We start from the raw sequence: 4,907 nt of genomic DNA on the forward strand, positions 1-4,907 counted from the left end.
TTCCTTCCTCTCTGGGATTTGGCCCGGTGTGCTGCAGGGTGTGTGTGTCTCCATGGAGCTGTCAATTACCCTGGGTTCCCCCCCCTCGTCCCGCCCCCGGGCAGGGAGTGTAGTTATTTTGAGTCCGTGTTATTTTTTTTAATTTCCATTTTATGATTTAATTTTAATAATTAATTTTCATGCTTAATTTTATTTTTTCCCGTCTTAAATTTTCGTTAATTATTCGCGATAAAATCCCTTACAAGTTTACTTCGCTGGGTTGTCGGCTGTAACGTGTTTCAAGTGTTCCATGTAGCATGATGTCCAACACGTGTGATCATGAATCATCACATGCTAAATGTGTGTTTTCTTAAATAGAATTTCATACAATATATAAAGTTTTCCTATCAACAATAATCTATTAGAGAACTCTCTTTCCTATCACATGTGTCACATATGTTCCGTGAAGGGCGGTATGTGGTCCAAGGTAGACATTGCAGTACACACACGCGTGTGCACACCTACAGGATGTAAGGATTTGTGTTTCATGTTTTATTTATATTTTTGTTTATTTTTTTAAGGAGTGAAATCTGGTTCTGTGTTGAGGATCCGCGATCTTCTCGTGTGCGTGAAATCCTTCCGGGGAAAATTCATTCTACATCCCATGGCATGTGCGCCTGTGCTGTTACAACACACGTGTGAGACTCACATCTGTCGCAAATTCTTTACATTGAAATGTTCATTTTTCACTGATACTAGACCCGTGAGAGCTCACGTGTGTTCGCACGTCATCGACACGGATGAAATTCTGATTGCACGTGTTAAATTGTATATACACGTATGCACAAAATTGCTGCTTAAACATTAGATTATTATTCGTGTCACATTCCTACATACATGTCTATCAGATTACAACACAAAAACATCCATATGTCCAACTTACGTGTCATGCACACAGCTCTGGGCCTTATGTGTGTTTCAGGATATATGTTCCTGGCTCATGTCTGATCGTGATATAAATGCAGCGTGTGCCCATGCTGAAAATAATCCATGTCACATGCATATCACATGCATTGCTCTAGGCCTGCGTCTTTATACGGATTCACATTGTCTGTGTGTATCACGTGCGTGACCCTGGGCCTGGGTATGCAGCTATTTAGTTATGGTATGCACGTACGTAACATGTTTCACGTGTATGAAGTAGACGATTATGCATAGAACATGTGAAAAGCATGTTTTTATTTTTGAACATGCAGTGTACGCAGGAGACACAAAGGAACAGGCTTACACATATAACACATATGCAGACACACGTATAACGTGTGTGCACAGGTCTGTGCTCACGTCTCTGCCACTCCGTATAATCATGACATAAATGTGTTTTATATGTAAGAAGTATCCAGGCCCATAGTCACGCATGTCGTGTCTGAAGAGCATGTTTTTGTGTGTGAACATGGAGCGTGCCTATGGAGACGAAGACCAGGATATATATACATAACGTATATGCACATGTGTGTTTGAGACTCTAGCATTTTACAGACCCATTTTCTGCATAACTGTGGGCCTGTGTCACACGTGTGCGTATAACCTTATCTTTGCATGTGAGCAAGGGAGCGGTGTTTTCCATGCACGTCTATTATCACCTGTATCTATGTAAAGCACTTTTACATACATGTGTGCACAACGCTGGGCCCGTGTCTGTTTTTTCATGGTATAAATGTAATGTGTGCCATATGTGCTTAACAAAATGTCACACGCCTGATACCACACACATGGCTTCGGCCTGAATCTTTATGTAGCATCCACGTGTAAGTGCCTGTTCCACACGTGACTCCAGCCCATGGCCTCTAGTTTTCTGTGTGTGCATTTTACACGCATATTCCATGCATAACCCAGAGCCCACAGGCGTATAGCTGTGTAACTGTGACATAAGCATGTGATAAGTTTCGTATGTGCACAGAGATATGGACCTGGAACTATGCGTGTAACATATTAAAAATGTTTTTAGGTATGAATGTGAGAGTGTTCATGGGAAAAGACACATGTATACATAAGCTTACACGTGTGACTCTAGACCCACGTCTGTAACTACACAGAACTGGTGTGCATATAACATTCACATCATATGTGCTCACTAACATACATGCTAAGAACTTCACGGATCCTCAACACCAATCCTTAAAAAGTAAATAAAAATAAAATACGAAACATGGATTACTCTCGGCCTTTATCTTTACACATGTGTGTGTAACTTTACATGCATGTTGCATGTATAGCTCTGAGGCTGTACGAACATCACCACGTTTGTGACCGTGGCAGACATATGTGTTTCTGTATGGCTACATCATGCAGACCAAGAGTTGTACGTATAACACATGAAATGTGTGTTTTTGTGTTGTGCATGCATGCACAGGCAAAGGATTGGCCTGTACACGTAATGTGTGTACTTGTGAGAACAGCTCTGGGCCGGATCTTTACAGCTGTGTGTAAATATGTCATCTTCATATCCATATGTGAACAGGATATAAACGTGTGTTTTATGTATATAAAGAGGTACACACCTGGAATCAGGCACAGAACGGGAAAAAGGAGGACTAGAGTGAAATGCACCATTTTATTTATGAACATAGAGTCTACATGTGAAAAGGATATTGACTTAGGCCACACCTAACGTGTTAGCGTGTGTATGTGTCTGCCTGGGCCATCTTTATAAATACACATATGCTGCGGTCACACGCAAGTACCTGCAGCCAGGCACACACAGTTCACCTGTGTCTACCCTGCTCATATTCGTGTGTCCACATGTGTAGAGCATATGTATGTGTTTGCATGTCCACACTCACTCTCGGTTTTACTTTCCACACATGTACATCCGGGTGCGCACATATCTGTTCACCAGGAGCCCACGTGCACACATGTGTGTACACAGATACCATGCCGTGACATCTACTCTGTTCCATACATGTGTGTGTAATGTGTGTATGTGCACATGCATTTGTGTTCTACATAGTCCTAAGCCTACCTTGCCTATGTCTGTGCACATATAACTTCATATGCATGCACGCACACACGTGTATTTGCAGAAACATGCATGCTCTGCCTTGTAATTGGAGTGGTGGGCGACGTTCCGGCCGCCCTGGCTCCCGCATGGCTAGCTGTACCCAAAATAATTACACGGAAACTATTATTTTAAACACTGCCTGGCCCGTTATCTGTAGCCTCTTATTGGCTAGCTCTTACATATTGTTCTAACCCATTTCTAATATTCTGTGTAGTCCATGAGCTGGCTTACCAGGAATGATCTTAACCTGCGTCTGTCTGGAGTGGGAGAATCATGGCGACTCCCTCACTCAGCTTCTTTCTCCCAGCATTCTGTTCTGTCTACTCCGCCTACCTAATTTTCTGTCCTATCAGGGTCAAGCAGTTTTCTTTATAAGTTAAACCAGTGAAAGCAACAGATAAGATACAAGACCCACCTCCATCACCCCTTGACTCCATATCTGCACACACATTCCCTCACATGTGTTTACATGTCATTTATACACATACACACGCTCCCTTGACCCACACTGATTCATATACATATATGTGGCATTCACACCTGTGTGTACACACTCTTGGTTCTATCATGTACCATCTGTCTGTTATGTTTGCTTGCTGTGACCCCCTCACCTTGCACACGTGTAAACACACAGCACACCGTGACGTTTACTCTGTCCCATACGTGTATGTATACAGGTGCATGAACATATGTGTGGTCCATCAAGCACACATGCTTGTGTGCACTGGTTGACTCATATTTCTTTTCCATGCATATATACAACACCTGTATTTGTACACACAAATGATATGCATGTAGCAAACACGCACCTACCCGCAGATAAATCACGTATACATGTTTGCAGCCGTGGCAGGGTTACACTGAAAACACATGTAGCACACATGCACATGTGGATAGATTGCATGTGCACACGGGCAGTCTCCAGTCTGTCAGGCTGGGATTCGAACTCATGTCCTCCCTTCCCAGTGACACCACAACCATTCGTGTTTCCGTTACCATTGTTCACATGATGTGTGCCATCACCATGAGCACACGTGTATGACTGCACACATGATTGCATCTTCCTCGTTATGCTAACATGAACGTGTTCTCTCTCCCCAGGCCTCGCACCCAAGTCCCCTGCATGGGGCGGGATGGCGCCTGACATGGTGACAGACATGCGGGACCCAGACATGACCCCAAGGGCCTCGGTGCCGATGTCATTGTAGCATCACCCATGGCATGTGCTGACATGTGTTGTCTGTGAAAGGTGACCGCCGGGTGTTCATTCACACGGGCTGTGCGTGTGCTGTCATCAGGCAACATCGCCATCTTGACATCGTCACAATCATTGTGTGACATCACCGTGACCATGGCATGACATCACTGCATGTTATATTGGTCATTCTTCCACACAGGTGACGTAGGTTCTTGTGTTCCACACGTGTCCCTGTCTGTTTTTTCACATGTTTCACAGATTCACACATTTTCTCATGTGTTTTACACACTCAGCCTGGTTCATTGTTTATTTCCACATACAGACCAGTGTGCAAGTCAAGCTTTAGCCTGGTTGTTATGCATGTGGACATTCATCATGCATGTACGTGGCTGTTTCTGTTTTTTTCCCCACAGTTTAGACACGCAGAACAATTTATGTGTTCATATGTTTTATGTGTTCATCACGGGTAATTTTGATTTTCCGGATCTCATCCATTCCATGTGTGTTCGCGTGGAGCCGCCTTCCGATGGTCTGCACCCGTTCATTTACTTTCCATGTGTTTTCTGCATGCGTCGTTAGCTCCTGGTTTGTAATAATTCCCTATCACAGGTTCATCTGTATGTTCAGCCATGTTCATTCAGTTCATGTATTAAAATCGCTCGATTCTCT

At 43.6% G+C, this 4,907-nt stretch overlaps 1 protein-coding gene across 1 annotated transcript in view; it reads left to right on the plus strand.

The window, feature by feature from the left end:
- Positions 1 to 4,907, plus strand: part of LOC126495003 (cytokine receptor-like factor 2) — a 10,211-nt gene extending 5,304 nt beyond the window's left edge. The window contains exons 8-9 of the transcript XR_007590098.1: positions 561 to 677; positions 4,142 to 4,907. The gene's annotated coding sequence lies outside the window, so the exon portion shown is untranslated. The remainder of the gene's footprint in view (positions 1 to 560; positions 678 to 4,141) is intronic.

This window comes from Alexandromys fortis, unplaced genomic scaffold, assembly GCF_014885135.2.
Source record: "Alexandromys fortis isolate MF-2015 unplaced genomic scaffold, M_Fortis_MF-2015_v1.1 scaffold_433, whole genome shotgun sequence".
NCBI classification, from domain to species: Eukaryota; Metazoa; Chordata; class Mammalia; order Rodentia; family Cricetidae; genus Alexandromys; species Alexandromys fortis.